Genomic DNA, 22,349 nt, shown 5'->3' on the forward strand with positions numbered 1-22,349 from the left:
GCAAAGCAAAGGAAAACTACAAACAAGATGAAAAGACAAGCCTCAGAATGGGAGAAAATATTTGCAAACGAATCAACGGACAAAAGATTAACTCCAAAATATATAAACAGCACATGCAGCTCAATATTAAAAAAACAAACATCCCAATCCAAAAATGGGCAGAAGACCTAAATAGACATTTCTCCATAGAAGACATACAGATGGCCAAGAAGCACATGAAAAGCTGCTCAACATCACTAATTATTAGAGAAATGCAAATCAAAACTACAATGAGGTATCACTTCACACCAGTTAGAATGGGCATCATCAGAAAATCTACAAACAACAAATGCTGGAGAGGGTGTGGAGCAAAGGGAACCCTCTTGCACTGTTGGTGGGAATGTAAATTGATACAGCCACTATGGAGAACAGTATGGAGGTTCCTTAAAAAACTAAAAATAGAATTACCATATGATCCAGCTATCCTACTACTGGGCATATACCCAGAGAAAACCATAATTCAAAAAGACACACGCACCCCAATGTTCATTGCAGCACTATTTACAATACCCAGGACGTGGAAGCAACCTAAATGCCCATCGACAGACGAATGGATAAAGAAGATGTGGTACATACATACAATGAAATATTACTCAGCCATAAAAAGGAACGAAATTGGGTCATTTGTATAGATGTGGATGAATCCAGAGACTGTCATACAGAGTAGAGTAAGTCAAAAAGAGAAAAATATCATATATTAACGCATATATGTGGAACCTAGAAAAATGGTACAGATGAACCAGTTTGCAGGGCAGAAAATGAGACACAGATGTAGAGAACAAACGTATGGACACCAAGGGGGGAAAGTGGCGGGGGGGGTGGGGATGGTGGTGTGCTGAATTGGGAGATTGGGATTGACATGTATACACTAATATGTATAGAATGGATAACTAATAAGAACCTGCTGTATAAAAAAATAAATAAAATAAAATTCAAAAATTCCAAAAAAAAAAAAGGTGAGATACAAGTTTACATAGAGTTTATTAAATTATATGCTTTAGTAGAGAAAAAAACTGCACATAGGAGATTGGTTGTAGAAAACAGAAGGCGTAGAAGACTGACGGGGGGGATTCCTGTAACAAATCTACCATTTTTCCAGCAGTGAGAAGAATAGTACCTTGAGTAGCTTTTTCAAAGTTTTTATTTAAGAAAAATCTGAAGAAGAAAAGGACAAAAATTATTACTAAATCCCTGTATGTTATTATACTTCCTAAGGAGTTTTAGGAAGACAGATGAGTGTAAATCGCCATATAGGTGATCTCAGCAATAATTCAAAGAACTGAGTGCAAACTCAATACACAATGGGGGGAAGAAATGCCTTTGACCTCTACCACTCCCCAAAAAACATAAATATTTATATCTTAATTTCACTCCTGCAAAAAATAATGAAAACGAAATGATTAAATCCTAAGTGGTAATTTGCATTTTATTGCCCCAAATAAATAAATGCATAAATAGGATATTTAAAAGAAAAATAGAGGGAAAGATAAATATATGTATATTTATTTTTATATAGATAATTATTACATATAATAACATTATATAGAAAACTATATATAACTATATATATATGAACAATTTTTTTTAACATTTTAAAACAGCAGAATGTTTTTGTTTGAATACAATCTTTAAAAAGCCAAATATAAGTAAATAACATGGTACTGGATTATAACCCACAGTTTAAGATAAATATCCACGAGTCCATATGATATATATACATAATTGAATAAATAAACAAGTGGGGATGAAAAGACAAATCTGCCATGCAGAAGAATTCCAAATCATTTATGCAGCTGCTTGTCCCTACCGAAGAAGTTGAGCAGAACTCACCATCTCAATAGCGTGGGCTGTGCGGAGTGACCTCCTTCCAAAGAGTACAGTATTGAGAGGGGGGGAAAGAGTAACTTCACAGTGGAGGAACCTTCCAAACACTCCCTCAGCCAGGTGACCAAAGTCAACATCACTAGTGATAAGTCATGCTGTTGGTGTGTACTCTTGACATGATGTGATGAGACCACCTCTGTGGTCCTCCTCTCAAAACTCATAACCCCAGTCTATTCATGAGAAAAACATCATGAAAATTCTAATTGAGGGACATTCTACGTGATACCTATGGGGTACCTAACCAGTACCCCTTTAAACAGTCAAGGTCATCAAAAACATGGAAAATCTGAGAAAGTGTCATAGCCCAGAGGAGCCTAAGGAGACATGACAACTAAATGTAACATGGTATCCTGGATGGGATCCTGGAATAGAAAAAGGACATTAGAGAAAACTGAGGAAATCTGAATAAAGTATGGACTTTAATAGTAATGCATTAGTATTGGTTCTTTAATTATAACAAATGTGCCATCCCAGTGTAAGTTGTTAGTAAGATAGGAAACCATAGTTTACCCTGTATACCATCTTTGCAACTTTTCTATAAACCTTAAACAAGAAGTTTATTTTTAAAAAGGTAAATATACGAAATCATGTTTTTTTAATGAGATGCTTTTATTAAAGTGGAGTTCAGAGAAGCTCCAGAGCCCTGCTCTCTATATCTCTGACCCTAGGGACTTCCTTGGTGGTCCAGTGGTTAAGACTCCACACTCCCAATGCAGCCGGTCCAGGTTCGATCCCCAGTCAGGGAACTAGAGCCCGCATGCATACCGCAACTAAAAGATCCCTCGTGCCGCAACTGAAGATCTCGAGTGCCACAACTGAGACCCGGAGCAGCCAAATAAATAAATAAATATTTTTTAAAAAACCTTAAAAAAATAAATATCTCTGACCCCACCCGCTGCTCCAATCCTAGCTTGCCCCTCTGAAACCCAGAGCAGTTTGAAATCACTATCATGAAAAACTGGGACAAGTTACCATTACAAAACACCAGCCCATTTCAAGCAGCCTAGCAGCACTGAGCTGCATGACTTCAGCTGACTGTATTAGACCACAAGCTCTATGTGGGAACCACATCTTAGCCACACAAGCGCATGCTGAGCACTCTCTTGGCATCAAAACACTCTGCTGACAAACTCACCAGCACCAGCATGAGCGGCACCATTGCAAACACAAGGTGATGGCTTTCACTGCCAGCCCTTCTGGCCTTTCTTGGCCACAGATCTGCAAAAATTACTTCCCCATTAGTCAAGTCTGTTCCCTGTGAGATCAGACAGGACAAATCTCTCCAACATGCCCTTCTGGCCTCCTGGAGTCTTACAGAGTGATGCACACTCCCCCTCACCCCCATCACCCCACCCAAACACCACCTCCGGTAGAACTCAAAAAAGGAGGGAAACAGGAGATTCCGAAAATCGATCAGGTTTATTTTTATACTACTTTCATGTTTAACTGATCCATTTTATCACAGATTAATCACCCACAGGACAAACGGGTACAGCTGAATCAAGCCCTAGCACGCTCTCTGCAAATGAAAGTTAACATTCACACAGAGAGCTACAGATTTTGTTTCCCATCAGTTGAGAGTGGCCATTGTTTCAAATGGCAGTAATATCGCAGCAATGAATCACTGTCATGAAAGTAACATCTGTGGAGTCAGGAAAGAACTATTACGAAAACAGATGAATCACTTGGGAACCCAGGGTTCACACTAACATCACATACTTATGTAGCAGTTTGGAGAGGCATTCATTTTGCAAGTAATTAGTGAGCACCCACTACATGCCAGGCAAATCCCAGCTCTCATGGAGCTTATGTTCTTATGTAGGAAACTCAATATTTAAGAAAACAAGACATGAAGAAAAATTCACAGTGATAAGCGCTGGGGTGAAAATCACCCACGGTAAAATGCTAGGATGATGAGGCTGTGGGCGAGGTAATACGGACGGATCAGGGAGGCAGATTTGATGGTTGGGAAAGACTTGCCAGACAGGTAACATTTTAACTTTTTGTCACTGACCCAAATGTCAAAGAGATGCAAGCCATGCAAAGATTTGGGAGAAGGGTGTTCCTGGCAGAGGGAACGGCACAATGCAAAGGCCCTAAAATGGAACCAGGTTGGTGTGTTCCAGAAATAAAAACCTCCTGACAATCCCCAGAGATGGGCAACTGTAGTTCAGAAAGGTGAAATCTGAGGCCAATGTGGAAATAAACCCAGCACAGCTGACTGCCCTGCTAGTCTCCAAGCACCACGCAGAGCTGTGTCCTTAGCTGGGAAGCTAGGCCCCAAAAGAACTGAGTGCGGGGAATCAGGCCCTCATCTGAGATAGTGGTTCATGGAGCAAAGAGGCGGCCTCTGAAAGCTGTTTCACAGGAAGAGAATTTGAGGTCAAACATAAAAATCAAGACTCCTGTGCAATGTGGCCAGGGCCCAGCAGCCCAAATGACTTGACACTATACAGGGCACATGAGGCCCCAGGGCTGGGCAGCAAGGGCCCACAAGCGCCAAGCAGGTGCCCGGAGGATCGTCAAAATCCCAAGGGAACTTACTATATACTGCACTGAGTCTCCCCCACCCCAAGAATCCCAATTTAGTAGGTATGTGACAGAACCTGGGAATCTGAATTTAAATAAGTTCCCAGGTGATTCTGTTTAGCCAGACCTTAGAATGACTGTGGTTGGGAGTGAGGAGAGGGCAAGCTTGTCCTGGAGGGGAAGGTTGAGTCTGAAGAATCCTATGTCTACAAACAAACAGAATCAAGGATTGAAGTGAATGCAGTAAAAGCATTTGGTATAACTCAGTGTCCATTCATAATTTTAAAAATTATTTTAAAAGAAAAAGGGAAGTAAAATTTTATAGTCTAACAAAGATTATCTAAAAAATGTATAGCTTATATCATTTATGGAGAATTTGAAAGTATTCCTCTAGGCATAGGAATGAAACAAGATTGTCAGCTATTACCACTTATATTCAATGCCATTATGATGTCATATTTAATGCAATTAAACAAGAAAAAGAAAAAAATCTTATACAAGTTGGGAAGAAAAAAAATAAAGTGAATGCAGTTGAAATAAAAATACATATATATGAAACCAAAACTGTACCAGCTAATAGGAAAATACAGTTAAGAACATTGTGTAACTAGGTGTATTCCTTTCCCTCCAACCACATCTCCAAATTCAGGAGACATTACCTTTGTTGTCAATATAATGTATTCAGTGTAAGTTTTAAATCTAAACTTAGGCTATATGATGTTTCATAATGTCATGTTTAACATTGGCTCATGAAATTCCTGAAAATTTAAAACCAGCTCTCAGCAGGAGCCAGTTGCAGCGTACCACTGGCAAAAGCTTTTAAAAAAAACAGTCCACTACCTTTCCTTTCCCTCTTCAGGTCTTAGTCTTCTCTTCCCTACAATCAATGTACAGCCTTCACATCTGCTGCTAGGAGCCCCACGGTTCCAGCTGCTGAGGGGCAGCTGGTGCCAGGAGGTGGGCAGGGAGGGGGATGGGAGGAAGCAGCTGGCTCACTGGCCCCGTCTAGGAATCGTCAAGAATGGCTGTGCTTGGGGTGTTTTACGTACTGGGATTTCACACAAGAGCTCATTCAGAAAAGCAGCTCTTGGGGGCAGGGCGGGGAACAGTAACGACAATGTTTTTCTTCAAGTGTGAAAACTGCTGGTCTAGGTTATTGACACACAGTCTACACGTCCATCCATGATCGTGCAGATATGTGTTACCCACGCCCCAATAAAGCTGGTGGTGCCAGCGATGCCCTCCTCCAATCTAATGTGAAGCTAAAGAACGTGATGGGAGGGATATTTTTCCAACACAGCACAAGCTAGTTCACTCTTACCTTGAGAGTACACTCTATTCTTAACTCTAAATACATTTTAAAAATACACCTCGGGGCTTCCCTGGTGGCGCAGTGGATGAGAGTCTGCCTGCCAATGCAGGGGACACGGGTTCGAGCCCTGGTCTGGGAAGATCCCACATGCCGCGGAGCGAATGGGCCCGTGGGCCACAACTGCTGAGCCTGCGCGTCTGGAGCCTGTGCTCCGCAACAAGAGAGGCCGCGATGGTGAGAGGCCCGCGCACCGCGATGAGGAGCGGCCCCCGCTCACCGCAACTGGAGAAAGCCCTCACACAGAAACAAAGACCCAACACAGCCAAAAATAAAAACATAATAAATAAATAATAAATAAAAATTAAAAAAAAAAAAGATATATGCACCCTATGTTCATTGCAGCATTATTTATGATAGCCAAGATATGAAAACAACCAAAGTGCCCATCAATGAATGAATGGATAAAAAAGATGTGGTATATACAATGGAATATAACTCAGCCATAAAAAAGATGAAATCTCACCATTTGCACAATATAAATGGACCTTGAGGGTATTATGCTAAGTGAAATAAGTCGGAGAAAAACAAATACTATACGATTTCACTCATTTGTAGAATATAAAAAAAACAAACAAAAGAGCAAAAAAAAAAGAACAAACCTACCAAAGCAAACCAAACAGAGCAGTGGTTGCCAGAGGGGAAGGGCCAGGCTTTGGTGGGGGAGGGTGAAATGGGTAAAGGGGGTCAACTCTATGGAGACAGATGGAAACGAAATTTTGGTGACTGTAGTGTATACAGAAGTAGAAATATACTGTTGTACACATGAAACTTACATAACGTTATAAATCTATGTAACCTCAAAAAAATAATAATAAATAATCACTTCAAGATAAACCAAAGGAAAGATAATTCTCAACTACATTTGACATTTCAAAGGGCACTGTTAAGAGGAACCACACGGAAGCCCGGGCTTGTGTAAAGAGCTGACAGAGGTTTCAGCACCCTCTCTTCCCCGGTGCTGGCTCCTCTCTCCCTCTCCACCACCTTCCCTTTCCCATGTTTATTCCTTATTCTCCTTCATCCAAATGTAGTTACTCTCTGCAAAAGACTACTTTGAAAAGAATCACTGTTGAATATTGAACTTTGATTTTCCTGTCCTTAATACAAAGTTTGTCAGTTTATGCCCTTAGAAGTCTCTCCCTCTCTCAACAAAAGAGCCCACCAAACAAAGTTATTTTTATTTCCATGTTGCTCTTGGCTCATTTTCTTTTGTGCGTCAGAGGCTTTCAAAAGGTTCCCAACCCTAGATCCAAAAAGCTCAAAAAATGATTGAGTACAGGATAAAAGATTCCTCTCATCCAGAGGGGAGCCTGAGGTCATAGGTAGGCATCCCCAGCGGCTGGGGAAAGAATCCGGGGTTCTGAAGCCCTGAGCAGCAAGACTCTCCAGGACCCACAGTCGGCCACAAGCTGCTGCCCCATCTGCCCGGAACATAGCCCAGGACTTTATTTAGCAGATAAGCTCTGGAATGGTCATAATGATTATTAAAATGTTGAAGCGTTTCCCCCCGACTGGCAAATACTGCCCCCCACCAAAATACACACCTTGGCCGCCCCAGGCCCTCTCAGGATCCCTGTCCCAAACTCCTTACAATCAAGAGGCAAGGAGACCAGTAGAAAGTCTCCAGGACCCTGCCCCAGTGCTCACAGAGCTGGGCATAACCACACTCCACTTTAATTTCCTCTACTGAAAAATAAGGGCATTGAACTGATTCTCTGGGTTGTACTTTGATTGCAATTATGTCAAATTATTTATCTCTGAGGACAAGGACAAGATAGGACTATAACAATATGAAAAAAGTTCATCTGTTAGGAGGGTGGAATCTCGGGTTATATTTTTCTGATGAGACAGCAGTGCCAAAATCCTGGGTTCAGGATGCCTGGGATGGAACCCCAGCTCTGCCATGGGCTAATTGTACAATCTCACTCTGCCTCAAATGATCTCATCTATAAAATGGGGATGGTAGGACTATTACCTACTTCACAGGGTTGTTTTGAGAATAAAATGTACTCATGTTTGTAAAACGCTTAGAATAGTACCTAGTGCGCAGTAAGCACCTTTAAGTGTTGATTAAATAAGCAAATCATGTTATTCTGTCCCAGAATGTTTGTTCAATAAATTCAAAAATTAAGCAACTTTCACAACACAAAGGAAAAAAATAACTGTGACAGTATGAAACACTTACATATCCATATACTGTTGTTTAAAAACCCAGCACTAAAACATCTGAGATCCAGATTTTACACTGCACTGTGAATTTAGGGAAACTAACACATTGGAAGGCATTTCCACTGCAGCATGAGATATGATTTGTACCACTCCTTTTCTAATCAGCAATGTCACAGGCTTATGGGAAATTTAGGTTACAAGTTTCTCATTTTAACCCTGCAAAAACATTTACCCACACCCTGGTGGGAGAATACATTTTATTTTGTGGTGCTAAGACGTAAAGGATTATAAACATAAAACCAGGCCTCGCACAGCTACAGCTTCTCTCGCGGACACGATGACTCAAACTAAGAGTTTAAAGGGCCATATCTTATGTGCTGGGTCCTCTGACATCAATCTTTAAAAACACCTAGAGTGGAAAAGAAACTGCTACACCTAGCAGCTAGCTTGATCAAAACTCCTTTTAGGGGACTTCCCTGGTGGCGCAGTGGTTAAGAATCCACCTGCCAATGCAGGGGACACAGGTTTGATCCCTGGTCTGGGAAGATCCCACATGCTGCAGAGCAACTAAGCCTGTGCGCCACATCTACTGAGCCTGCGCTCTAGAGCCCACGAGTCACAACTACTGAGTTTGCGAGCCACAACTACTGAGCCTGCATGCCACAACTACTGAAGCAAGCACGCCTAGAGCCCGAGCTCCAAAACAAGAGAAGCCACAGCAACGAGAAGCCTGAGCACCTCAACGAAGAGTAGCCCCCGCTCGCCACAACTAGAGAAAGCCCGAGCGCAGCAACGAAGACCCAACGCAGCCAAATTAAATAAATAAATAAATTTATATTAAAAAAAGAACATTAAAAAAAAAAAGCAAACTCCTTTTAGTTACTAAAAGGCTGCCACAACCTGAGCTCAAGCATAATTCAGAAACATGCTACTGCACTGCTAAGGAGACAAAAGTATTTCATTTTTCTGTTAGAGATTAAGGAGAGGAAACTATCAACAATAACTCCAGGGAATTCCCTGGTGGTCCAGTGATTAAGACTCAGAGCTCTCACTGCCCAGGGTGCGGATTCAATCCCTGGTCCGGAAACTAAGATCCCACAAGCTGCCCGGTGTGGCCAAAAAAAACCAAAATCAAAACAAAACCAAAACTCCCTTACCTGTTTCTCCCACTTAATAGCTAAACCTCATAGTACCTTTACACACAAATTTAAATAGCTCACGAGTTTATCCTCATAGAGTAATGTATTAGACCTTTCCTGATGGAGGTAAGATTTACTAAACATAGTCTGGCTACAGCTTTTCAATTTTCTTCTTTAAAAGTGAATTTCTCTAAAGCTATGAGAAGGAACTCAAACTTTGCTTAGTGAGAAAACTAAAGCTTGCATTACAATCATTATCATTAAAATGTTATTAAAACCCTAAAAAAAATGAAAAGAGTTTTGTGGAGGGATAGTGGTGATGGTAACACAATAATATAAAAGTACTTAATGACACTGAACAGTATAACAAAAAATAGTTAAAATGAGGACTTCCCTGGTGGCGCAGTGGTTAGGAATCCGCCTGCCAATGCAGAGGACATGGGTTCGAGCCCTGGTCTGGGAAGATCCCACATGTCGTGGAGCAGCTGGGCCCCTGCGTCATAACCGCTGAGACTGCACTCTGGTGCCCGCGAGCCACAACTGCCGAGCCCGTGTGCCTAGAGCCTGTGCTCCGCAACAGGAGAAGCCACCGCAGTGAAGAGTGGACCCCACTCTCCACAACTGAGAGGGCCCAGGTGCAGCAATGAAGACCCAATGCAACCAAGAATAAATACATAAATTTATTTAAAAAAAAAAAAGTTAAAATGACAAATTTTATGTTATGTGTATCTTAGCACGATAAAAATAAAGTGAAATAAAATAACTAAAAAAAACCCTGTAAGACTTAAAGGTAAATGAAATTTATAACAAATGATTTTCAATTAAGAAACACACATTTAGTAATCAGACAACTTCTAAGGAGCAGGGTCCCCCACGACCTAGTTTTAAGTGCATCAACAAGCCTAAATGAGTGTTAGACAGCACTTCTCGCCATGGTTCACAAATATTCTGACATCAGGGACAAACATGGTAAAGACACACTTTCCTCAAAGCCTTAACTACTCACACTTTTTATATGGATTGTGAATTATACTAGATCCTGAGAAGACAGGCTGGGAGCTCAGACAATTAGTGAAACGATCCTCAAACAACATTTAAAGGCTGTGTACAAATTCAAGCTAAAAGCCTGTGTACAATTCACTTGTATGTATGTTATCACAAAACATTTAATACTATTAAAAATTTAATAAGAATTTAAGAAATTCTTATTCAAATAGGCAGTGTGTAATTGTGGAGCCTGTTAATAGTTCAAGCTGTAGATTCTTTCCATTCTTTACACTTTCACTGCACCACCTTAACTGGCCATTTAACACAGCACAGAGGTCTCTGGATACCTGGTCTCCCCAAAGCCCTGAGAAAGCACTCAAAGGGCGATCTAAACTGCAACAGGCAGGCCTGGCAGATAAAGTTAAGGGAACTCCTCATTCTGGGGAAAAACCTAGCGATAATCAAATGCAGAAACCCTTATGGTCAGTAAGAAATCTACTTGCGTTTAGTACTTCACAGAGGAAGTAAAGGCAATAATCGGAGACTAGGAGAAGGAGCAAATATAGGCGTGGCGGTAGCTCTGGACTGATTCTACAAGGGTAGTTCTGAAGGGCTTAACAAAATCCTATTCAAGGCTTGGAGCACCACGCTCTTGGATCTGAGACCTAAGTCCCACATACCTGGAGCTGGAGCGAGAAAAACAAGTCCCTTCACACACGCCCAGCTCCTTGCCCCCCACCTTGCCCTGCCCGACCCCGGCGTCATCACTTCGTGGGCGCCGCAGCGGGCAGCTGTGTGGCCACACGCCCAGGACCGTGCATCTGGCGGGCTGGGCTCCAAGCCTCGGAACGCAGCACTTCCTGGTTGGTCCGGGATGCCGGTCCCATCGCGCCCGCCATCCCGGTCATCCCATAGCGCACGCGAACCCTCGGGCGCGCAAGATGACCTGGGGTCACCGGACACACTGTACTGGGGGCCCCCGCGGCGAGGGAGATGGGCACATCCTGCAGAGGACGCCCCCAACTTCGGCCCGGAGCCAGCGCGGCTCCGCGCGCCAGACAGCCGCCCGCCCCGGCAAAAGTGAGCGCCGAAGTTGTCAGCGTCGACTCTGCAGGAACCCGGGACGAAGGCGTGCACAGGAGGACCCCGGAGGCTGCCAGAGAGGCCGCTCCCGCGAGGCCGCACGGAGCTGGCGCCCGCCGCCGACGCCACTGCCAAGGTTCCGTCCAAGTTGGGCGGGAGCGGCCAGCTACCCGGGGCCGGCGGGAGGAGGGACGGAGCGCGAGCGCACCGGAAACCGGCTCCCGCGGGAGCTCTGCGCGCCCCAGCCGCGGCGCGGCTCCTACCTGTGGGGCGAGGGCGGCCGGCCGCGGGAACCTGCGCGCTGGCGGCGAATTCTCGGGGCTTGGGCGCAGCTGGCACCGCTGGAGGCAGGGGAGGGGGGGAAGGAAGGAGGGCCTGAGTGGGGACCTAGCCGTCGCCCGGAACTCGGCGCCGGGATTCGCGCTGGCCCCGGAGGGGTGGGGCGAGGCGGTGTCGGTCCGGATACGTCGCGGCGCAAGCTGGCCGCCATCGCTGGGCAGGAGGTCTCCGGCAGCTGGGCCTCTCTCCTGGTCCCTATTTCTGATTCTCTCTTCTCCCAGAGTTTCAGAACTCAACCGCATTAACCTAGGGAACGTTCACTAGCATTTTTATTATTATTTTCAGGTACTCTTGAGCCTCCAAGGGCCCAGACACTGTTGTAGGAGCTTTGCCTAGATTATCTTATCCTTCTCTATCGCAGCTGGTAGCCAGAATTGGTCTATCTTACAAGTAGGGGAGAAGAGCCAAAAAGTGTAATAACTTGCCTGGGGTGACGCAATTAAGAAGTAGGAGCTTCGTTGATGTCATCCGTAAGGCTTCTTCCAACTCCCTGGCGGTAGGTGTTATCACTAATGTACAAGCAAAGGAAACTGAGACTCAGAAAAGTGAAGTAACCAGCCTAAGGTCACCCAGTCAAGAACGTAGGAGACTAGAATTTGTGTCTTGATGTCTTTGAAACTCAAGCTGGGTATAATTCAGGAATCTTGGTATAAAATAATAAACCAGGAGTAAAACATGGAAAATTTCCCATTCCACCCACTGAACTGTCCAAATACAGCGATTTTGATGTCCACTTAGAACAAAGTCTTAAGAAAAAAAAAGAACCAGTTGTCATGTGGCTTGACTAGCAGCCATTTTGGAATATAGCTTTGAATATAGGCCACCCTAACCTCATTACACAGTGTTGCTTTCTGCCAAAGCCAAAGGAAGCTATTGCCTCCACATACCCCAAACTGTTAATAATGGTGGCTTCTTTAAAGCATTTAGTGGATACTGCGCGGCCGAGACTGGCTGAGTTACATAATGTCTTACTGCACACGTGGAACTACATGAAGTGAAAAATATAACATTCCAGTCCAAAGTAGGGGAGGAGAAGTGAAATTATACTGTAGTCTGGAACTCTGTTTTCCTGTAACCTATAGTTGCTCAGCTCTCCCTGGACTACATTTTTCCCTCTTGAGCACATGTTTTCCTAATGATAGAAGAGTCACACTGCCTTCACTCTTTCCTTGTTGACAGAAATGATTGATGTCTTTTGAATCCTATGATACAGAATTTTACAGTTAAACACATGGCCCTCTGAGCAAGCAGAGTATTGCCTAAGAGGACTTTGGCAAGTGTAAGACAAGCATGTTACCAAAAGGCTGAATACCCTTTCCTCCCCTTATTTCTCAAGTTTTATTAGTCACAGATGATTTGATAAGTATTATACACACAAGTAATGCACTCTTACAAGCTTGTCTTTAGAAATTATAACACTTTTGATTGAGAACCAGCAGGCTATAAAATTGCGTACCAAATTCGAAGTGTCATCATTAAAACATTTGGCAATAGGTTTTTCTATTAACTATAATAAGAAATAAAATTATTTAAGTGCCCTCACAGTAATTGAATTTCTGCTTCCCTGAGCTAGAGGAATAAAATAGAAAAAGGCCATATGTTGTTTAGAGATAAACTTAAGCTATGGACTGTCAAATATAAGTTTTATATGTAGTATGATTCTGTATGTGATTATTTCTGTTGTCCTGAGAGATTTGCTGATGGTTGGTGGTTGTTTTTCCAAATCTTGCATATCTTCAGAGATGTCAAGAAAAAAACGACTATGGAATCCTGTTATATATCCATCTGGATACATATTTGACATTTTTATCACACAAGTGGTATTCTAAATCCTCTTCAATTTTTATCTTTTCTTCTCAGTATAAAAGTAATATATGCCCATTTTATAATTTTTACATTTATAATTTACAAAAATACAAGGTTTTGGAGACTACAGAAAAGAATTTTTTTAATTAAAATTACCTATAGTCTCCCCCTCCACACACACCCATTATTAACATTTTGTTGTATTTCCTTTTTGTTTTCTATACATAAAGATTTGTTACAAAATTAACACCACCTATACAAACAATTTTGAATCCTGTTTATCTCACTGAATATTTATAAATTGAGTATTTTTTTTACCATCGCTAAATTAAAAAAAAAAATTTACTGGTTGAAGAATATCTGCTCATCTATTGGTGGCATTTAGAATGTTTCCAGACTTTCTGAAAGTTTTAAGTCATTCAGGAATGAACACTGTGAATACCCATCTTTGCGGAGAATAGGGACCTAAGAATGGAACTACTGGATCAATATTTATAAACGTTTTTGAAACTCTGTGAGATGCTGCAAAAATACCTTCCAATATTAAGTATAATCTTGCTTATAATTTGGAAATGTGATGGACCAAAATTGTATCTTGTTTTAATCAGCATTTCTTCAATAATCAATAACAATGAAAACTTTTTTCATGTTTATTATTCGTACAATTTACTGAGAATGATCTATTCATGTCTATTGCCTGTTTTTTTTTCTATGTGATATTATTGCTGCTCTTGTTAATTTGCATTAATGCTTTTAATAGAAACATTATTTATATATGTATTATCTATAGAATAAATAAAATTTACATACCAATGTGCTCCCCCAGATTTTATCTTGTGGTATATTTTATATGTACGCTGCTGTCCAGATCCTCTAGGTCATTTTTGGATACCCAGCATCCCTCATCTTTTCTAATAATTCCATTTTCTTATAGAGAATTATCTCTACCCAAATGTGTATAGTCGCAGCAAAAGGGTAATTTGAGGCAGCAATCTCCAAGACAAAAGGCAGATCCTTCCTCTCTATTCCCACCACCACTTCATTTATCCTGTAGGTCAGGTGGACTGAATCCCAAGGAATGAGAGAGTGGGTAGTGTCTGGGGTTGGGCTCACTGAGCAGAGGCAGTAACAGCTTCAGCAGCAGTTTTGCCCTGACCAGGGTGGCCCAGTCAGAGACAATTCCCCACTTCCTGATTTGTTTGTTTTTAACCTTCTGGCACTTCCTTTGTAACTGTTGGTTCCAGTCTTGTCTCCCAGCCTTGCCTTGAGTCTTTGAGTTCCTGGGGCCCTCTTCCTTCAGATAGCAAGAGTCTGCATCCATTGCTTGTCTCTCGATAACCCTCACTAACATAACCTGTGTGACTTCTGTATCATTCCACCCACCTAACAGTCCCCTGATTAGCACTTCATTTATTCGTTATGAATCCTAATTAACTAATCACAGTACACATGCTACTCTGGAAACTCGGAGTATGAAGCAGGATATTTTATCCTCGGTCACCTGCTGACATAAATCATTTTAGCCATCATAACAGTGATGGGATGAAAGATGAGAATAATGTGATTATCAAGGCTTAAAAAAAAAAAACACGTAACAGTGGTTAGGACCAGAACTCTCAAGACAGACCGAGGAACAGAGTGGATATTGCTAAGGTGTACAGAAGCATTGTAACTCTAGATCTTCATTTTAGCTTCCTGCGGACCATTCATTTCATGATTTCTCCCAACAACACTCAGTTTGTGGACTGTCTACCACGTGGCTCTTTAAAAAGGGGCCGCACTGATGCCTACAACCCGAGCTGAAACATCAGAGGTAATCTTCTCAGTTACCCTTAGCCAGTCCCTTTAAAGTGTTTTCATATCCAAAGACCCAAAAGGATCCAACTGCCCTAACCGTCAGTAAGTAAGTCTAAAACCTTGTTTAAAATATCTTTATATCTTCAATGTTTATGTATCTTTTAAAATTGTATTCATTTTCATGGATTTGTACATTTATAGAAAGTAGCATGATTATTAAATGAGAAAACATGCAAAATCATTTAAAAGAGTGAATATTTGTTTAGCATGATACAGTTGTATGTCAGTTGGTTGCTACAATTGTATTCAAGTAACTATAAAAGCAGCTGTAATCAGTTCCCCCCAAATCCATAAATTACACAGTAAAAATATGATATCAAGGAAGTATTGTTCTGTGACCCCATAATATAGAAAAACATTTTTTTCAAAGCTAACATGTTTTATACAAACATATCTATGTATTTTTAACTTTTAAACTTAACATCAAGTATAAGTTTTCATTCATTCATACATTATAAAAACCCACTATGTTGCAGGAACTGTTTTAGTAGCTGCAACATAGTGGGTTTTTATAATGTTAAGTTTAAAAGAAGATACTACATGAATAAGACAAATGAAGCCTCTGCTTTTCTGTAGGAGGACAGACTGAAATATGTAAGAGATGAAAGGTACTATGAAGAAATATAAACCAGGGTAAAGACAAGGGCTTCCAGAATGAGGCTGAGGGAAGCTGACAGAGAAAAGCCTTATCAGGCTTCTCTGATAAGGTGACACCTGAGCAGAAGAAAAGAAGCAAGTCTTGCAGATGTCTGGAGGAAGAGCATCAACCTCATGGTTGTACAAAGGCCATGAAGTAGAAATATATTTGGTATTTTCCAGTGAAGAGTAAGGAGGCAAAGGTGAATTGAGTGGCGTGAGCAGGGAGAAAAATGACAGAAAATGGAGTCAGAGGGGTGGCAGGGAGCAAGTTCCTAAGAGGAAGGGGTTTGAATTGAATGTTTTGTGTTTTATTTTATTGAAGTATAGTTGATTTACAATGTCGTGTTAGTTTCAGGTGTACAGCATAGTGATTCATATATATATATATATATATATATATATATATATATATATATATTCTATGTATATTCAGATATATATATATATTCTATGTATATTCAGATATATATATATATATATATATTCTTCTTCAGATTCTTTTCTCATATAGGCCATTACAGAGTACTAAGTAGAGTTCCCTGTGCTATACAGTAGGTCCTTGTTGGTTATCTATTTTATATATAGTAGTGTGTATATGTTGCGTTTAATGTTGATTGATATGAAAATCTTGAGGCAGAAGAGTGACACAATGCGACTCTTGTTTTAGAAGGAGCACACCTACTGCTATCTGGAGACTAGACTGCATGGGGGTGAGGATAGAAGCATGAAGACCAAGGAACAGTCCAAGGAAGGATGGACTGGAGTGAGAGTCATGGAGGTGTTGGAAGGGATCAGATTCTGCATCTTGGTGTAGATAGGAAAGAAACCAATATTCAGGAAAACCAAGGAAGGAAAACCAAATATTAAGGAGGAGCCTTACTCGACAAGGGCATTAGTTATTCCCTGACCATACAAAATTCCTGGGGAGATGAATTAGTGAAGGCATCAGTGGCGTCCAATTAGTAGCATTATTGCTGGATTTTTTTCAGTTTATTTTATTTTTTACAAAATTTTATTAGAGTATAGTTGATTTCCAATGTTGTGTTAGTGTCAGGTGTACAGAAAAGGGATTCAGTTATTAATATAGTCATTCTTTTTCATATTCTTTACCCATACAGGTTATTACAGAATATTGGGTAGAGTTCTCTGTACTGTTGCATTTTTTATCTTCATTTGGGCAAATGCCCTATTTGTTTATGAAATGTAAGTTTGATTTATTGCAGTTTTGCCCTGTAGAACTCAGTTCTCCCACCCTTTAGACCAGTTCCTACACCATACATATTCCCATTTCAAAATTAAAGACAAATTTCTTTCCCATCAAGTTTTGACTCAGCCTTTGCCCAAATAAACATACAACAAATCCAGCTTTTCACATCAGAAGTTCAGTGCTGGTTGATATCAGACATTATACCTATAGTCTCAAAAGCATCTAGCTTCAGACTCTATTACACATTAGCATTCTTTGCATTTTCCAAGTAAAATGTTTCTACAAACATTTTTTTGGTTTTTCACTTTCTTAGTTCAGTTTAGATTTAGAAAGTTATGTTTGTTATACCAGCAAATGTTTTTACTTAGAATAAAAGAATAAAAATAGAAGGACATATTATAAAAGGTTTCTTTAATGATAATAGAGTGGCAAAACTTCCCAGGATGAGAGCCACTTGGGTCCCTGCCTGTGTGCCTTCTAATCTTTTAGAAGCTCCAGAGAATTATGGAAGTGTTTTCTTGGCAAACATTTGCTAACAGCTAAGGGGTTTGGAGAACATTATCATTTGCCTGCATCACTTTTCATTTTCCAGTAGAAATGTAATCATATGGACACTCACACTAAATTGTTGCTGATGTAGGTTTTCACACTTGTATAATCTGTCGCACTAAAGATGCACTTTCAAATTAATGCCTTAGTCTAGTTTGTAAGCCTGTAGAGACTGCCCTACCCTCACACCCAGATATAGCAAAATCCTCTCTCAGAAACCTCTCAGCTCTCAGCCCAGTTGAGCTCTGGGTGTTTCCAGGATGCAGAACCCTCTGCAAGAACAAAGTGGGGAAAAAAAAGAAAAAAAATATATTTTACACACACATATATACACACATATATTATTTCTTTAGTGGGACAATCTATTTGACTCACATGCTCACTTTGAATTATAGACCCTCTGCCCAAAGATGTGACTTCACTATCCTTTTAACAACAAAAATTCAGGGAACAAATTTCAGAATTATCAATCCTTAACCTTACAATGAAAAAGACCCTGACATATCATCAAAAATACTTTTCAATTCTTTACTCATCTTATATTCACCACTGCACATGTCCACAAGCTCCAAAACCTTTAGGACCAGATGAATTTAGGATATTCAGAATTTTATGAATTTTGGAGAATTATATATGATATAATTATGTTATATTATAATCACATATAATACCCCCAGTGAGGCTTGGGGCAGCACCCCATAATTAAATACCCTCATATTTCTGCAGCAAAAGACATGAATAGACACACTGTACGGAAAAAAACTGTAAATAGCCTCGAATCAATTCAGGTCAGATTTTCCTGTGCAGTGAGTTAGGAAGAAAACTTGGTTTTCAGAACTTTTTGGATTTTAGAATTTTGGATAGGGCATCACAGACCTGAATTAAAACAAAATAGAGTAGACCCTCGAGACAAGGAAGAACACTTTAAAACCCTTTTCCCTACCCCCTCCCAATTCATTCAGTATCTTAGAGCACAATATTTTTTTGCCAACTAATCAGACGCATTCTATTTTTATATTTTTGACAACTGTATTTAGCAAGTAGATTCAAAACCTATTTGAAACTCATTTGGGGGAAGATTTTTTAATTGAATAAAAAATCTCTATTTCCAAGCTTTTTAAGGTGGGCAGATAGGAGAATTTTTATAGATGACACATATTTTCCAAAGAAAATCAGTTACGAAGGAAGCACTTCCAAAGGTCTGCTGTCATTATGCCCTTCGCCATGGCCCAAGTTTCCTTCAAAAGCAGAAACTCTCCCACTTGTTATTAAAGCGACACTTCTATTATGAAGAGAGTATTAATTTTAAATTCTGTTTTACTGTCACAGAATTGATAGACACTTGTTGTCATAGAAAAGACAGAGTGTGGAACACTAATGTTTTTGGAAAATAAAGTGTTTCATTCCTTTAACGTACTCAGCCATGATAAAACCAGCAACCTTGTCTGCAATACAAAATATTTACATCATTACTCATCATCTCTACCAAGAAAAGTGAATAGTTTGCGATAGTCTAAAGGTCTGATTTTTATACCATTATCTATGTCAGTAGATATAGTATCTATATCTATAGTAATTTGTACACTTTTAGCTTCACCTTATTTGCTGCAAGAACTTCTTGCCTCTGAATGATGCTATGAATAAATTTATTTTAAAGCTGTCTGCATTTTTATCCCAGAATCCAAATTTTATTCCAGCCAAAGCAACTCTTCCATCAGTGGTGACATTGTCACAATTTTTCCATAAAACATGGTTTTTGTTATGGAATTCATATATGCTGATAAGATATTTTGTCCTTCAGTACATCTTTCCTTTATTCGGTAGCTTTCAGCCCTATAAGAGCAACACATCCTTTTTATTGTTGTAACATCCTCTTTATTATCTTGAAGTGGAATTAATTCATAATTTCACAAAATACAAATATGTATTGAAAATAAAGGAGAAATAAGAGAAAGTAAATGATAAAAAAGTAGAATATCTCTCAACATGTAAAATTCTGAAACAAACCACACTGGAAGACATAATAAGAGGGATAGATGTTTTTATTCCCTATAATGAATATATGTCTTTTAAGACAAATTTCCTCCTAATTATTGTCTACATCATTGTTTCTCAAACTTCAATGTGCATACAAGTCACGCGTGGCTTGTGTTAAAATGTGGATTCTGATTTCACATGTCTGGAGTGGGCATTTCTAGCAAGCTTGTGATTCTAAAGTTGCTGATCTACCTAAAGCTGGACACTTTGAGTAGAGAGGGTCAACACATTTCTTTATATTGATATTTGAATGTGACAGTTAAATTGTCAGCTGATAAAGGTGTTGCCACGAGTGACTTAATTTTCCAAATACCTTCAGATCAATTCAGGTCAGGTTTTGCTGCCAAGTGAGTTAGGAACAATCTGTTCGTGATTGTTGAATAAACAAGAGTTGTTTGTGAACAACTCTTAGCAAAGTTCCAAAGAACAATTTTCCCTCAATGTACACTAGTTACATTCTCCAAAAATGCACTCTATATGAAAAAGTATACTAACAATATTATGAACTTATACGTAAAACAGAGTTGGTTCTAGGCTCAGATACTCAGCAGAGTTTTTTACTTACATGAGTGTCCAATGAGACCTTTGGAGGTTGTGGGGGATCAGGGACAATTGTTCAGTGTACAAGACCATTCCATGAATAACAGATCTCTAGCATTGCTGGCCTCCACTTACTAAATGCCCGTAAGTGCCCGCCAGTCACTGTGTTGGTCAAAAATACACCCCATTTCCAAAATGTTCCAGTGGGACAGTATAACCTCTGCTGTTTGCCACTGCTTAAGTGAAACAGAAAAATTACTTCTAGTATTTAATTAAAGCAGAAACCAACATAAGCCCAGACACTGTAGAAATATTCATTCTTTCCTCCAACTGTATAGAAAGGCTCCCATGCTGAAAAACTTGTTCTAACACTTGTTTCTTAAATTCTTCCACAATATGATTTATGCATCTTCCACAATTATTTGCTGATGTTTGGTTGCCATATTTTTTTCCTCACATTATTCTAATTAATTTTACTTGAAGAAAAACTTGAGGAAGGATGCCTGTGTCTACCAAAATATTTTATTGACTTAATTCCCTTCTTATTTTTAAAAATAAAAATAACTTAAAATGTAATATTTTCTCCCTGCTCTGCAGGGAATTGTAAGAGTAGTTATTTCCTCTGAGTTGTACAGTTTAATATTTGCTCTTAGAGTAAGTCAATTATATTTCAATAAAAATTTTTAAAAATTAAATTAAAAATATAAATATACATTTAGCCAAAATAAATTTGCTCTTAGAAATTCTGATTTGCAGGCACTAAACAGAAATAAATCCTAAACAGAGTGTGTCTTACATTACTCTTTTGGTTGGTCACTATAAAATGATTTCTACAGACTTGAACCCTATGAAAATATATTGATTAATATATAACATATACAGGAACTTCCCTGGTGGTCCAGTGGTTAAGAATCCACCTTCCAATGCAGGGGACATGGGTTCGATCCCTGGTCAGTGAGCTAAGATCCCACATGTGGGGTGGGGGTGGACAACTAAGCCCGTGGGTTCTAGAGCCCGTGCACCACAACTAGAGAGAAGCCCACACGCTGCAAGGAAAGATCCTACGTGCCACAGCTAAGACCCAACGCAGCCAAATAAATAAATAAATATTTAAACATACATATATATATATATATGACATACACAAACTAAGGAATCTTTTCTCATAACTTTATTTACAAATCCAGAACTTAACAAATCTGTTAGGCTAGCACTTAAGAAAGATTGACTTTTTTTGTTGTTTTTTTAATACTTATTATTTATTTATTTTGGCTGCTCCGGGTCTTAGTTTCGGCATGCGGGATCTTCCTTGCAGCATGTGGGATCTTTTTTTGCGGACTTCTTAGTTGCACCATGCGGGCTTCTTAGTTGTAGCATGCAGACTCTTAGTTGCGACATGCATGCGGGATCTAGTTCCCTGACCATGGATCAAACCCAGGCCACCTGCATTGGGAGTGCAGAGTCTCACCCACTGGACCACCAGGGAAGTCCCAAGAAAGACTGACTTTTGTAATGAATATTGAAACGAAGTTGAGGTTCAATAGCTGTAAATGAGGAATATGTTACTTTCTTTTTTATCCCCTTTGGATTTTGTTTTCATGCAATTTAGCTAACTGTAGACCAATTGCCGCGTATGAATAGTAAGCAATGTAATTTTATAGTTTTACACAAATTACATGTGTATCACCAAAATTTTGTATATACACATTGAAGACAAAATGAACGAGTTAAAATCTGTTCAAAGAAATAGAGGAATAGAAGGGCTAAATCTTGAGTTTTCTAAATTGAGAAATCATACACTTGAAGGAAGTAGATGAGCCAAAAGGAGGGGATGAGGAAAAAAGAAGACAAAGATTTAAAAAGTGACAATTGTTTTAGGAATAAAGCACATAGATGGCATAGGGTTTTCCTGTCACAGATGACGGAACTGTGGCCCACAGGCAAGGCAGAATGGCGACATCTCTGCAGTTCTCGTTCTGGTAAAATGATGTCGCCATTTGTGGAAAACAAACTTCCACAATTTCTTTGCAATAAAAGAAATCTGCTCTTCAGGATTTAATTTTGACCCACAGGAAGAACTGGTTGGTAACATAAGAATGAGGAAAATCTTGACAGAAAATGTCTAGTGTCTATTTTTTTCAATTTTTAAAATTATGAAATACATGTAACATCA

The 22,349-nt window shown here is 39.8% G+C and overlaps 1 protein-coding gene across 3 annotated transcripts in view; it reads right to left on the minus strand.

Annotated features, from left to right (window-relative positions):
* Positions 1-11,565, minus strand: part of PLD1 (phospholipase D1) — a 213,086-nt gene extending 201,521 nt beyond the window's left edge. For 2 of the 3 annotated variants that reach the window (XM_059920532.1, XM_059920529.1), the window contains exon 1: positions 11,466-11,565. The gene's annotated coding sequence lies outside the window, so the exon portion shown is untranslated. The remainder of the gene's footprint in view (positions 1-11,465) is intronic. The other variant, XM_059920528.1, reaches the window with a different exon arrangement.
* Positions 11,566-22,349: the final 10,784 nt, after the last annotated feature.

The sequence above is a fragment of the Balaenoptera ricei genome, chromosome 4 (assembly GCF_028023285.1).
Source record: "Balaenoptera ricei isolate mBalRic1 chromosome 4, mBalRic1.hap2, whole genome shotgun sequence".
NCBI classification, from domain to species: domain Eukaryota; kingdom Metazoa; phylum Chordata; class Mammalia; order Artiodactyla; family Balaenopteridae; genus Balaenoptera; species Balaenoptera ricei.